Below are 15,926 nucleotides of genomic sequence, written 5' to 3'. Positions count from 1 at the left end.
CGTGCGAATGAAATGTGAAACAGTTTCCTAACAGAAAACGTTTTGCTTCTAGTAGGCCTACGAGGCATTTGATATTGGTACTACGTGAATTATATTCTGTCGTCTTGTCTATCTAAATGAGATAGATAAAAATGACCATTTGTGCCAAAACAGTCAGAAACAGGCCCCTGCAGGGGAGGCCCATACCAGCAACGTTCAATGAACGGTCTTGTTGTAAACACCAATGATAGCCACTTTGGCCGGTCGCTGTGGCCGAGCGGTTCTTGGCGCTTCAGTTCGGACCCGCGCTGCTGCTGCGGTCGCAGGTTCGAATCCTGTGTGTGATGTCCTTAGGTTACATAGGTACACGTAGTTCTATGTCTAGGTGACTGATGACCTCAGATGTGAAGTTCGATAGTGCTTAGAGCCATTTGAGCCGTTTTAAGCCACCTTGTTTCATCTGAGCACGTCCGTTCATCTGTACACTTCTCGAAAGATGACGTTGAACCCTGTCATCTAAGACCCATGGTGTATCACTTACATAGGCTCCCACTTTTGGATAGCGATATTTTCCCATGCACGGTGTAATTTAACAACGGCAGCGCACGAACTGTTTATAAACTTAGCAGTTTCGGATATGATTCCACCTTTGGCCGGAAAGCCAATGATCATGGCCTTTTCCGCATTACAACAACAACTAGTTCACTGTTGACTGTTTATCGCCGCCCCCCCCCCCCCCCCCAAACGCGCCTTATATACCCTCCACTGATAGTGTTGCCACTTGCCCCGTCTCTGAGTAGTTGATATCGATCACAGACGGTGGTCACATTAATGTGACTGGACAGAGTAGTTAACAAGTGTGACTATTTGCAGCTGATACTGTTGTAACAAATGCCTTTAAGAAACTGTGCAGTTGCGCATCGCTCTTGACTATTTGCCATGCGCTACTGAGACGGCAGCTCCGGTTGCAAACCAGATGCCGCAGCAACGCCCGGACTTCGGAGTGCCCTTAGTCACAGCATGGGGGGGGGGGGGGGATGGTCCAACGCGACGCCGCATGCAGTGGACGTACGGCCGCCTGGGTGACATACGGCGTCGGCGTCCGCAAGGGTCCGCCGGCGCAGGAAATTAACACGACAGACAATAGGGCGCTCGCATCTGATACAGCCCGCTCGCTCCGGCCACTAGGACCCGCAGCTCACAAAGAATATTCCGCCATATTTCACGGACGCCGGTACCGTCTTCCGTGTGCGCTCTAACAGCCTGCGATAACGGGATTTATTTACCACCACTGTCCCCCCTATTCCCCGGTCCGGCAGAATGTTGCGACGTCGTATATTAAGGATTTAGCCCTGGGGCCCATCCAGTGGGTCGTGAGGAGAGGGGAGGAAAAAAAGGGGAAAGAAATTGATAGGTGTGCTGTCCAAGTCTTTCCAGGTGTACACACAGCTCTCGCCAAGTTCGGGTTTCTAGCGGTGCAACTTTTACTTTACCGCTCCAGTTTCGTTGATGTTTTGGTCGACGTCGCTTCTCGACTAAAACAGCTCGGAAAAAGTCTTTCGCCTTACCTTCGTGGCATAAAATGCACAATCGTCTGTCCCAGCTCGCTCTCCTGTCGTTGCTTTAAGCATCAAATACTTCTCCTACAGCTGGCGTAATTACCTTCGCGTCACGCTTAATCAGAGTGATGGGGCCCATGCATTAAAATTAAAGACAAAACAGCATAGTACTATGGCAAGTTGGTTTGATAAGTCTGGTAAATTTCCGTGAAAGAATGGAACAATGTCGTAGCGCCTTCATGGTTGGTAAGCTTGGTTATTCCAAGTGCCGTATAGAGAATTTCAACAGTGCAAAGTGTACAGTTCATTACTGACAGCCCTCTGAATTGATTAGTAAGTCAACTGCAGTTGAAAATGGAGAAAACCAAGTTTCGTGATGTAATTAACCATTTACATTTGAGGTTTTGGACTGCTTCAGAAGTCAAAACATAAGTTCACGTGGGCTCTAACCGTAACTGAAGACCATTTACTTTAGGCTTAATGAATTTTAATGTGGTCGGACGAGCACCGAGGAAGAAGCGCGCCCCGGCCGTCCTACTGAGATCACCACAAAGGAATCCATTGACAAAATCCATAATACGGTACATCAAGAGCGCTGTAAAAAAATCCTGAGATTTCTGAGAATATAGGCATCTCAAATGAACGAGTGCATAATATCCTGCACGGAGAACTATGAACAAATTGTGTGCGACACAGGTAACGCGACTGCACACAGTTGAGGAGGAGGAGGATATTAGTGTTTAATGTCCCGTCGACAACGAGGTCATTAGAGACGGAGCAGAAGCCCGGATTAGGGACGGATGACGAAGGAAATCGGCCGTGCCCTGTCAAAGGAACCAGTCCGGCATTTAACTGAAGCGATTTACGGAAATCACGGAGAACCTAAATCGGGATTTCCGGAAGCAGGTTTGAACCGTCGTCCTTCCGAATGAGAGTGCACACAGTTGACGAAAAGCTTATGTGGCATAAAGTTTCAGCAGAATGTCTGGCGATATTTAATCGCAGGTCCTAAAACGTTTTAAGCTGATTTGTGACTGTTGATGAAATTTGGATTCATCATTACTCACCAGAGTCGGAACGGCAATCAGAACAGTGGACAAAGGCTGGCGAAAGTGTACCGAAGAAGACAAAGACCGTAATTTCAGCTTTTATGATGATGGCCACAATTTTCTGGGCTTCCCAACGTATAATCCTCGTACATTACTGGCAGAAAGGCAGAATCATAACTGTATTCTATAATTTTTGTGGGTGGATCATTTGAACTTTGTTTGGATCAATGAAGACCAAGGTAGACCCACAAAATAGTGCTCTTTCACCACGATAATGCACCATCCACACATCAGCGATTACAATGGCGAAATTACATGAACTGGACATTGAATTGGTTCCTCGTCCACCCTATTCACAAGACTTAGCTCCAAGTCACTTCTTTCTGTTTCCTAAGTTGAAACACTGGCTTGCTGCGAAGATATTTTCATCATAAGAGGAAGGGATAGCTGTATTCAACGAGTGTTTTGAAGAGTTTCACAGTACCTGTTTTTCCTGTAGGATAAAAGAACTGGAGGATCGCTGGAAGAAGTGTATATTCCTCAAAGCAGTCTATATCTAGAAGTAAGAAGAGTTGCTGACGAAACAACTATTTTTTTATTGCTTTTTTACGAGAATTATGAAAACCACCCTCGTAATCCAATAAGAGTGTTTTGAATAGTTTGACAGAACCTATTTTTCCTGTAGGATAAAGGAACTGGATGATCGCTGGACGAAGTGTATATTCCCCAAAGCAGTCTACGTCGAGAAGTAAGGTGAACTGGTGACGAAACAAATATTTTTTCTTGTTTTTTTTTTACCAGAATTATCAAACCATCCTCGTATTCCAATAGGAGTCGTTTGCAGATTCAACAGATATATGGTCTCATAGCGACCTGTAAATAAGTTTCCAAGAACATTCACACATTTAATTAATTATAAAAAAGCACGGATATTATTGGCAGTAATGCTGGTGCTACAGAGTATTATTGCTTAGCGACCGGGATACAGTGCTTGGCCAGCAAAGAGGAATGACTCACAAGAAATCATGCAACATGAACGAGTACAGAGATTAAGCAAGCAAAAGTGAGGGCGGGCGAGAGGCGTCCTGTGTATTAAGAGTGAGCGGCACTAGACGTAACTACGATCTGTCTAATTCTCGTGACTAGAGAGCAACAGGACTGTAAGCTGTTTAACTCGATGAACCGGCAGATTTCCCTGAATGTCTGGGACTTAAGACGCTCCCGTAATGTACTGCAACATGGTGCCAAATCTATAAGTTTGTGTGGGCTAGAGACTGACTCTACTACCCGCGTAAGTCGCGTGGTCCCTGTAGAACAAACGGCAGTCAATCTGAGACTGACCACTAACTTCGGGTGTTGCTTGAAAGTCACCACCCAAAGAAAACAGTCCAGACAGGTAAGGGTGTCAAGGTCCATGTACATGACACTTATCCGACCCCTGATGACGTACGCAGCTCCTGTCTGGGGATACGCTGCGCCTACACGCCTGCGCCGTCTGCAGCTCATACAAAACAAAGTACTCAAAATCATAAGCAATGCTCCACGATACACACGCATCGCGGACCTTCACCGGGAATACCGACTTGAGACTCTCACGGAGGTAATCCACAAACTCACCACAAGACTATACAGAAACTCCAGACATTCGCAGAACCCGTTTATTCTGAATCTGGGGAACTACGACCACAACCATAGATGGAAACATAAAAGACCAAAAGACATACTTGTAAGGGCATAACATCTATGGCCAAGCATACGCAAACATAACGGCACAGGCGAGCCCCTGTTAATCAGACGCCATTACTGGATATCCAGCTGAAATACACTGCCGAATAACTGGCACCGCACAGGGAAGCCGTACCGTACACTGCATGCAAACAAGCTCCACACATCCCCCAGACAGTGAGATGATCTATGGCCGATCTCCCACTACTGTATAACGATCTTGATTGTTCCAGGAATGTAGCAGCTGCAGCCACTGGGACACATCGCCATCGCTTGTCACGGTAATGATGCATGATACCCATACTAACAAGTCCAACCTTGCATGAGCTATCGCAGCTAGTAAGCCACTACTGCTCTTACTACCCATCCCACTGTCGCAGAGGTTTTTTTCCCACGGCACGAGCCATGGCACTTTTTTCCCTCTGCTCTTCAAATCGCTACCCTCACTCGCGTTTCGTCCACTATCTATCACCTGATGGACCTTGTTAATGCGTAGCCTTACCCAGACGCACGGACATCACAGCCCAGCATCCTGTGATCCACCTACTAGATAACTAACATGTTTACGGAGGTGACAGCAGAACTTTTGGTTTGGTCACCACGCTGGTGCGGGCGTGGAGGGGCCCCATCTCTTAGTCCAGACAGGTGACACACTTTAGTTCAACTCAGTTTCATTTTCGCAGCTTTGGAATGGCATCTCAGTGCAGCGAGGTTACCAGACATAGACTTCTCCTAACGCCTGCAGACACGTCTCTGGTGTACCCATGTGCAGAGCCCCCTTCAATGACAGACATGGGCTTTCTGCTCAAGGTCTCGGCATTTTAAGAAAAGTGTCCACTGTCCAGGGAGGTGCTACATTTGCGGGCTTTCAAATAAGAATGAAATGATGGCCCTCAACTGCGTACCCACAGAGCCAGAGAAAAAATATTAAAAGTTTTGGCTGGTTTCATTGTAAAAGGGCTGGGATATGTAGTAGCCGCATTACAAGCCAAATACTGCTGAGTCCACAATATGCAATATGAATATACACATGAATCGTATGGTTCCTGTCACTCGGCAATTGTGAATTTTGAACGTAATATAGGTAATATAGACTTTTATAAATGAAAGACTGCAATTAAATAAATTCCGCAGGTACTATTTTAATTACTTTAAATGATGAGTACGATAGCAGAAGTACCTTTAAGAATGTCCTTTATTACTGTAAGAAACTTATTGGTGCCGATGGTCCAGCAGTTAAATAAAATATAAGTTGAATAGCAGGAAACAATAAATTCCTACTTCACGTAATCAGTTCTGAACAACAATATAGCTCGTGAGATATTCACTTCCAAATGCATACTACGTCTTCACTGCAGAAGCCACGGAAGTCTCACAAGTGCACAAGTCTGCACTACGAAATATTTCCATCTCCTGCAACCACGCGCAACCTGCTAAACATGCTCCAAGTCTTTCCCGCGCCCGTGCGTCCGTCACGCCGTACTGTCCAGGAATCTCTTGTGTCCTCTCCCTTACTGTCTCACTTCGGTAGGAGCCTGCTGTAATAACGAGCCCCCTGATTGGCTAGAGCACTCCCGCCATGTCTTCATGCCAACGCACATTCCCAAACATAATGAAAACATTAGAAATACTGGATTTACATATAAACAACTTGAAATTAAATAAGTATTCCTACGGCTGGACCATAAACACGTTCTAAAACATATTATTAAATACATAAACAGATTAAATAAACATATATCAAAGGAATAGAACAGAAGTAAGACACTAGCCTAATGTCACTGTGCTTTCTAAAACACTGTAAATAACTGATCAATTTCTTCATGAATAGTATATATCGAATAGACCTATAAACAAAAACATAGATGAATAAATATATTTACAAGCATGCTGCTACCGTTTTTCTGTGTAACTGTGGAGTACTTACAGCCTGACGCGATCGATAACAATCGGCCACTTTGACCTCCAATAAGTCGCACAATAACCAAGTTACAAGCCTGTAATTTATATCAATTTAGGTTTACACTAATAGCTTCCTACAGACACGTCGATTAACAAAATTGTATGAACTGCTTAGGTTTTGGAAATTCGTTGCTGAGTGTTACTTGTATAATTTGCAGTCAGATACTAAACTTTAAACTAATAAAGATATTGAACATCTGATTACACCAACAGAACCGTCGTGAAAATAATGGTAATGTAAGTGTTTATTTTTAAGGTATCATGAGTCTTCTGGCTATATTAATTTCTACATGAATGGCGTAATGTCTGCCATTATGGTTTCACATCTTTGGCACTCCGCGGCATACAAATCCCCTTCATCGACACAAAGCCCATTCCGTCACTTAGTGTTAACATGGAATTCCCAGCCACGTCGTCGGTCTGGACCACGCGCTGATTGACACAATCCGGCTCCGGCTAACATACACGCGGTCACTGACGAACCCCAGTTTGTCGAGCAACCCGTGCGTCCACGCCAGCTCAGAACTTAGAATATTTTCAGGGCGCCACAACTCGCCCATTACCTCACACATTTATGAGTCAGCGTGATTTCACTTTCACGGCTTCGGCGAGGCACCTCGGACCAGTCAGGTTACTAGATATGAAGGTCTTGTGATTGCTGTAGTCGTCTGTCTGGTGTACCTACAAGCGCAGCACCTTTGAAGGACCCACGAGGGCGTACTTTCAGTAGAAAACACCGCCTTGGACTTGAACTACTTATTTACCTCTCATCCGCTCTCGCATTACACATAAAATTAATGATAAAATTCAAGCACCTGTAGATAAACTCTAATTTTTATGTTCCTTTGGGTCTAATTGTTCGTTAAAAATCGCTAATGGCCTTGCCGCAGTGGTAACAACGGTTCCTGTCCGATCATCGAAGTTTCTGGGCTTGGCTAGCAGTTGGATGGGTGACCATTAGGGTCTGCTGAGCGCTGTAGGCACGCGAGAAGCACTCAGCTTTTGTGAGTCCAACTGAGAAGCAGTGGCTCCGGTCACGAAAACTGACAACGGGTGGGAGAGAGGTTTGCTGACCACTTGTCGTCCATATCAGCATCCAGTGATGCCCATCGACTGAGGGATACCAATTCCATTCTACACAGAGTACGCGAAAGAACTTGCCCTCCTTCTAACAGCCGTGTACCGCAAGTCTCTAGAGGAACGGAAGGTTCCAAATGATTGGAAAAGAGCACAGGTAGTCCCAGTCTTCAAGAAGGGTCGTCGAGCAGATGCGCAAAACTATAGATCTATATCTCTGACGTCGATCTGCTGTAGAATTTTAGAACATGTTTTTTGCTCGAGTATCATGTCGTTTTTGGAAACTCAGAATCTACTATCTAGGAATCAACATGGATTCCGGAAACAGCGATCGTGTGAGACCCAACTCGCTTTATTTGTTCATGAGACCCAGAAAATATTACATACAGGCTCCCAGGTAGATGCTATTTTTCTTGACTTCCGGAAGGTGTTCGATACAGTTCCGCACTGTCGCCTGATAAACAAAGTAAGAGCCGGCGAAGAGTTCTCGGGCTTCCAGCCGGGTGGCGGTGTCTTCAAACTGCGACGTTTCGACGAGTGACATACTCATCATCTTCTGGCGAAGTAGAGACTACGGAATATCAGACCAGCTGTGTGGCTGGATTGAAGAGTTTTTAGCAAACAGAATACAGCATGTTGTTGTCAACGGCGAGACGTCTACAGACGTTAAAGCAACCTCTGGCGTGCCACAGGAGAGTGTTATGGGACCATTGCTTTTCACAATAAATATAAATGACCTAGTAGATAGTGTCGGAAGTTCCATGCGGCTTTTCGCGGATGATGCTGTAGTATACAGAGAAGTTGCAGCATTAGAAAATTGTAGCGAAATGCAGGAAGATCTGCAGCGGATAGGCACTTGGTGCAGGGAGTGGCAACTGACCCTTAACATAGACAAATGTAATGTATTGCGAATACATAGAAAGAAGGATCCTTTATTGTATGATTATATGATAGCGGAACAAACACTGGTAGCAGTTACTTCTGTAAAATATCTGGGAGTATGCGTGCGGAACGATTTGAAGTGGAATGATCATATAAAATTAATTGTTGGTAAGTCGGGTACCAGGTTGAGATTCATTGGGAGAGTCCTTAGAAAATGTAGTCCATCAACAAAGGAGGTGGCTTACAAAACACTCGTTCGACCTATACTTGAGTATTGCTCATGAGTGTGGGATCCGTACCAGATCGGGTTGACGGAGGAGATAGAGAAGATCCAAAGAAGAGCGGCGCGTTTCGTCACAGGGTTATTTGGTAACCGTGATAGCGTTCCGGAGATGTTTAACAAACTCAAGTGGCAGACTCTGCAAGAGAGGCGCTCTGCATCGCGGTGTAGCTTGCTCGCCAGGTTTCGAGAGGGTGCGTTTCTGGATGAGGTATCGAATATATTGCTTCCCCCTACTTATACCTCCCGAGGAGATCACGAATGTAAAATTAGAGAGATTGGAGCGCGCACAGAGGCTTTCAGACAGTCGTTCTTCCCGCGAACCATACGCGACTGGAACAGGAAAGGGAGGTAATGACAATGGCACGTAAAGTGCCCTCCGCCACACACCGTTGGGTGGCTTGCGGAGTATAAATGTAGATGTAGATGTAGATGTAGGGCGATAGGGCGGTCGGTAGGCACCGCTGGCCCTTTCGAAGCCTATTCGGACGGAGAGTTAGCTACTTCATTAAAAATTGACGCCCTTTGATAGAGTGGCGTTACAAGAGTATTAATTTTCTATTTTTATTTGGTTATTAAGATAAGGTATATTGTAAGAGGGTTCTCCAGAAAGTAATGCACCGCATTTTTATCTCAGCCGAAAACAATGCTACGAATGCGAAACGTTGCGTATGTATTATTTGAAGTCTCCTGTGTGAGAGCGCCAAGGTTCAGTCACTTCCGACAGATAGCGTAGCACCAGGACAGTTTCAAAATGCCTCCCCCCCCCCCCCCCCCGGGCAGGCCGTTCGCCGGGTGCCGGCCTTTCAATTTGATGCCACTTCGGCGACCTGCAGTCGATGAGGATGATAGGATGATGATGAGGACAGCACAACACCCAACAACTGGACGGAGAACATTCCCCGACCCAGCCAGGAATCGAACCCGGGCCCAGAGGATTGACAATCCGTCAAGCTGACCATTCAGCTATCAGGGGCGGACGGTGTCTGTACGTGATGTACGTTACAAGCAACCTGCTGTCATTGAATTTCTCACTGCAGAGAAAGAAACTCTGGGGAATACTCACAAACGCTTGTACGAAGTCTGTGGAGCATCTGCTGTCGACAGAAGTACAGTTACCCGCTAGGCACGGAGGGTGAGGTCATCAAAAGGCGGTCCGGCGGAGCTCCACGATTTGCAGCGGTTGCGGAGACCATCCACGGCTGTTACATCTGGCATGTTGCAGCGACATGGTTCAAATGGCTCTGAGCACTATGGGACTTAACTGCTGAGGTCATCAGTCCCCTAGAACTTAGAACTACTTAAACCTAACTAACCTAAGGACATCACACACATCCATACCCGAGGCAGGATTCGAACCTGCGACCGTTGCGGTCGCGCGGTTCCAGACTGAAGCGCCTAGAACCGTTCGGCCACGCCGGCCAGATACAGCGACATGTTGTCATTCGCGAGGATAGATTAAAGGAACCCCTTCGTGGAAGTCATTCTTAGGACGACGACAAGGTGAGTCACGCAGTGAAGCACTGGTTTCGCCACTAGGGCAAGGATTGGTACCGACAGGGTATACGCGCCCTAGTTTCGAGCTGGAGGAAGGCAATAGAACGGGATGGAGATTACGTGGAAAAATAGAGTGTGCAGACAAAACACCATTCTTTCGTGTGTGTAACTCTCATTATATTCAGTAAATAATTGTTGAAGAAAAATAATTCGGTGCATTACTTTCTGGGCAACCCTCGTATATAGGTTCGTATAGCTTGCAACCTGATTCACAGTGAATAGTTACAGCATCGGTACGCTCGTGTACTAAACACTGACGGAGATGGTAGCACACAGTGCTAAATCACAAAGGATGAGACTTGAGTTCCGGACGAGGTTGACTATTGGACGGGTTTAATATAGCTCCAATGTTCATTCAGTCGCGTACGGTCTCAGGGAAAAGCGAAACACTTGTACCATAGTCTGCAAAATCAAAGTACCCACGATAAATCGCCCGCTAAACCAGTTACTCGGCGAATTATTATGGAGAAGATTTAATGATGAAATTACTCGCATTATAGGTGGCACTGGCTTCTAACTGACGTATGATCGCGCTAATGTCAGAGAATTTATGATGTGTAAAATGTCATAGTTACTCTGCCTTCTGAATAAGAGGGTGAGTCAAATGGGAACGTTAAATTTTTGATAACAAATCGAAATTTCGCGCCGTTATCCTGTAAGTTGGTAAGCGTGCTACAAACAGCGTGCATAATAGCCTCTAGGTGGCAGCGTAGTGTAGGTGCACACATACTGTCACCGTATCAGTATAACGATGGCCTTCCTACTTGCGAGTTGCACCAGGGAAGAACAGCGTTCTGTTTTTCGGTTTTTGCGTATTGAAGGTGTGCAACCTATTGAAATTCACCGACGAATGAAGGTTCAGTACGGTGATGCATGTTTGTCACAGCAACAAGTCTACGAATGGTGTAGGAAGTTCGCAAATGGTGTGGCTTCAGTGAAAGATGCTCCTCGTCCAGATCGGGCACAACGAGTTGTGACTCCATAGAACATTGCAGCAGTTGAAGCGATAGTGAAGGAATAACCGCCGAGTGACACTGAATGACATTGGAGCATGTTTACAGATTAGCCATGGGTAAGCACACCACATTGCGCATGATGTGCTCCAGTTTCACAAAGTGTCTGCAAGATGGTGCCACGGCAGCTGACTCCTGAAATGAGAGAACGACGTGTTGATGCTTGTGAAGAACTTCTTCGGCGCTTTGAATGAGAAGGTGATGGCTTCCTTGCAAGAATCGTTACTGGGGACGAAATCTGGGTTCACTTCCAGCGAGCACGTCCTCATCCCCCATACTCACCAGACCTTGCCCCAAATGATTTTCATATGTTTGGACCACTCAGAGACGCAATGGGGGAAAGAAGTTCCGTTCTGGTGAAGAGGTACGCCACGCGTTGCATGAGTGGTTGCGCGGACTACAAAAGAATTTTTTCTAGAGGAATTTGTGCACTTTGTAAGCGCTGGAGGACTTGCATTGAGCGCGGGGGAGATTATGTTGAAAAGTGATACAGCTTTGTACCATTTCTGCACAATAAATAATATTTTTTAAAAATATTTAATGTTTTCATTTGACTCACCCTCGTAAATACGAAGTCTTGTTAAGAAATAATTTTAGCAATGTAATTCTAGAATAACTTGGTGAAACTTCGGTATCAGTTCATGTCAGATTTCCTCACAGTAAAAACCAGGGAGTAAGATGAAAACAACAGGGAGCGCCATATTGCACCGACAGAGTCTCAAGTATGCATGGGCTCTAAAACACGTATGTTCACAGCTCTATGAGCGCTTGTTCGTCTTCGACACTGTGAAACGCCTCTCTTCTACTGCAACGTCTTTGTTTTTCATATTTTGGGACGGAGCAGTGTAGACCGAAACAAGAAAAAGATATCCTGTAAACGTGGACTCGAAAATGTATCTCAGTAGAAGAGATGTGTTTACGTTAGAGGAAATGAACGCTGCTAATCGCTCTTGAGGTATGCACTTTACAGACTGTATTTACTAGACGATTCTTTTTTTCATCTTTACTACCGCCTCTCAGAAAACGAAAAGTAAAGAGGTTTCAGTAGATGTGTCACCCAATACGAAGATTAACAGGTGCTCATAGCTCTTAAGTTATGCATTTTAAACCCTATATTTAATAGAACTTTTATCTGTTTGTCGTCCATACTACTACCTATGAAACTTTATCGGAGAAAATCTGGTTCATCTCGTATAGTCATTAATAACAGTAAAGGAGTGGAACCTGAAAAATGGGCACAATGCAGCAATGTCTCCGTGATAACATAGTTTTATTTAGATGCAACATTACTAACAAACAGTGCAATATACACTGCTGGCAATTAAAACTACAATGTCGGAAAGGATACCATCCAATGAAATTTCGCTTATTATTCTTATGCAGTATGGTACAGAAGCCATAAGAATGGAAGAGCAGTAAAGAAAATTGAGAATATGTTGGAAAGGAAGGCTTTCGGAAAGATAAGGATAGCAGAGAGACGTTTCTCACGTTTTAGCTGGTAATGGAAGCAAGACTTAAGAAAAATCAAGACTCTTTAAGAGGATTAGCCGACATGGCAAAAGCGTTCGACAGTGTCAAATGATACAAGATGTACGAAATTATGATAGACATAGGAGTGAGCAAAGGGAAAGACGGATAACATACTATAAGAAAGAAGACTGAAGAGGATAAAATAAGAACGCTGCACCAAGAAAGAAGTGCTCGAATTAAAACAGTGTGTTTATTTTATTTATTTATCGATCTAACTGGTCCGCCGCTCTTGGTCTCGCTGTGGTGTTCTCGCTTCCCGAGCACGGTTTCCCAGGTTCGATTCCTGGCGGTGTCTGGGATTTTCACCTGCCCCAAGACGACTGTATGTTGTTGTGTCGTTTTCATGATCATCATTCATCCCCATTACGATCGGAGGAAGGCAACGGAAAACCACCTCCATTAGGACCTTGCCTAGTACGGTGGTGCGGGTCTCCCGCATCGTTCCCCTACGCTCTGTCAAATAGGATGGGATTTTATTTCCATTTCCTTTCATCTAACCCGATCTGATTTGGGTCAGTGTTTCACACATACTTTAGCTTTTTTACACCGTAATTACGCAAGAAATAACAATTTTAATATGACAGCTAGTATTAAAATTATTTGACTATGAACTAGTGAAGTTAATACTGACAGTACTTGCACTACTATAGCTGCTACCACTGATAGCGATATTAGTAATTATAATTATGACAATAATAATGACAATAAGGATAATGATAGTGGCAGATATATGTAGGATTTACAAGTGTAAAAAGTGGATGTTTTCTGACACAACGAATTCTGGGGAAAGGAAATTTAAGCAGATTTTGTCGGATAACGGTACTGGGAAATGTGGAATATGTGGGTCGAAAGAGGAACGTACAGGGACGATGCCGTTTTAGTAAATGTGTCGTTAACTAACTTCTGAAGCTAGAGATGTTATTCAGTTGTCTAATATGATGTGGCAGGTCATTCCAGAGTCGGGTTGCTGAGACTGAAAAGGACTTCGAGAACGTGGCTGAAAGATGGAGTGAGAAAGAAAGAATTTTTCTTTAATGGGAGCGGTTCCAGCCGTCTTGTTCTGATAAGAGCGTTAAGGTCGAGAAGAGATGTGTGGGACAGTGTTGATAAGGCAATAAAGAAGACAGAGGATATGGAAATGTCTGTGCTTGTCTGCATGCAGTCACGATAGCTGACCTGCCAGTGTGGCCGAGCGGTTCTAGGCGATTCAGTCCGGAACCGCGTTGCTGCTACGGTCGCAGATTCGAATCCTGCCCCGGGCATGGATGTGTATGATGTCCTTAGCCTAGTTAGGTTAAAATAGTGTGGCTTAGGAAGTCGGGATGAATGGTACACTTAGTATGGAAGGTCAAAGACCCTATAATGTCACTCCTTAAACACAACAACTACCAAAACAATAAATTAACAGTTTATTCAAACAATATACACTCCTGGAAATTGAAATAAGAACACCGTGAATTCATTGTCCCAGGAAGGGGAAACTTTATTGACACATTCCTGGGGTCAGATACATCACATGATCACACTGACAGAACCACAGGCACATAGACACAGGCAACAGAGCATGCACTATGTCGGCACTAGTACAGTGTATATCCACCTTTCGCAGCAATGCAGGCTGCTATTCTCCCATGGAGACGATCGTAGAGATGCTGGATGTAGTCCTGTGGAACGGCTTGCCATGCCATTTCCACCTGGCGCCTCAGTTGGACCAGCGTTCGTGCTGGACGTGCAGACCGCGTGAGACGACGCTTCATCCAGTCCCAAACATGCTCAATGGGGGACAGATCCGGAGATCTTGCTGGCCAGGGTAGTTGACTTACACCTTCTAGAGCACGTTGGGTGGCACGGGATACATGCGGACGTGCATTGTCCTGTTGGAACAGCAAGTTCCCTTGCCGGTCTAGGAATGGTAGAACGATGGGTTCGATGACGGTTTGGATGTACCGTGCACTATTCAGTGTCCCCTCGACGATCACCAGTGGTGTACGGCCAGTGTAGGAGATCGCTCCCCACACCATGATGCCGGGTGTTGGCCCTGTGTGCCTCGGTCGTATGCAGTCCTGATTGTGGCGCTCACCTGCACGGCGCCAAACACGCATACGACCATCATTGGCACCAAGGCAGATGCGACTCTCATCGCTGAAGACGACACGTCTCCATTCGTCCCTCCATTCACGCCTGTCGTGACACCACTGGAGGCGGGCTGCACAATGTTGGGGCATGAGCGGAAGACAGCCTAACGGTGTGCGGGACCATAGCCCAGCTTCATGGAGACGGTTGCGAATGGTCCTCGCCGATACCCCAGGAGCAACAGTGTCCCTAATTTGCTGGGAAGTGGCGGTGCGGTCCCCTACGGCACTGCGTAGGATCCTACGGTCTTGGCGTGCATCCGTGCGTCGCTGCGGTCCGGTCCCAGGTCGACGGGCACGTGCACCTTCCGCCGACCACTGGCGACAACATCGATGTACTGTGGAGACCTCACGCCCCACGTGTTGAGCAATTCGGCGGTACGTCCACCCGGCCTCCCGCATGCCCACTATACGCCCTCGCTCAAAGTCCGTCAACTACACATACGGTTCACGTCCACGCTGTCGCGGCATGCTACCAGTGTTAAAGACTGCGATGGAGCTCCGTGTGCCACGGCAAACTGGCTGACACTGACGGCGGCGGTGCGCAAATGCTGCGCAGCTAGCGCCATTCGACGGCCAACACCGCGGTTCCTGGTGTGTCCGCTGTGCCGTGCGTGTGATCATTGCTTGTACAGCCCTCTCGCAGTGTCCGGAGCAAGTATGGTGGGTCTGACACACCGGTGTCAATGTGTTCTTTTTTCCATTTCCAGGAGTGTATATATAAAACAGTTAACAGACGATTAACACGTGGCCATCTTTAAGACAATACCAAAATGTCACATAGCTTGCTTCTTAAGCAAGGTAGCAAATTATAATTACCAAGACTAACTTAAAGAGATGACCCACAGAGATTTCAATAGTTAAAGGAATAATAAATTACAATCATGAGGTGATTTATAAGTTACAAATTAATACGATTCATTCCCAAACGAAATAAAAAAACTTTTTTTAAGACACATGAAACACGTAAAATTTTACCAAAAAGGCAGTGACGCCAGGCTGCCGTGGGCAAAAGGTGACTTAACTTAAAATGCCTGAAGCAGCAGACCAGTCGTCCAAAACAACACTTAAGCGCCGGGGCCCAACCGGGAGTCGCTTCCCATTAGACGGCAGGTCACAGCTTCTGTGCAACGAAGCGGAACGTGGCGCCGCTCCCACACACCCCAACTCGCAGAAAACTG

This window comes from Schistocerca cancellata, chromosome 1, assembly GCF_023864275.1.
Source record: "Schistocerca cancellata isolate TAMUIC-IGC-003103 chromosome 1, iqSchCanc2.1, whole genome shotgun sequence".
In the NCBI taxonomy this organism is placed as follows: domain Eukaryota; kingdom Metazoa; phylum Arthropoda; class Insecta; order Orthoptera; family Acrididae; genus Schistocerca; species Schistocerca cancellata.
The sequence above is the reverse complement of the archived record's forward strand: the minus strand, read 5'-3'. Positions refer to the sequence as shown.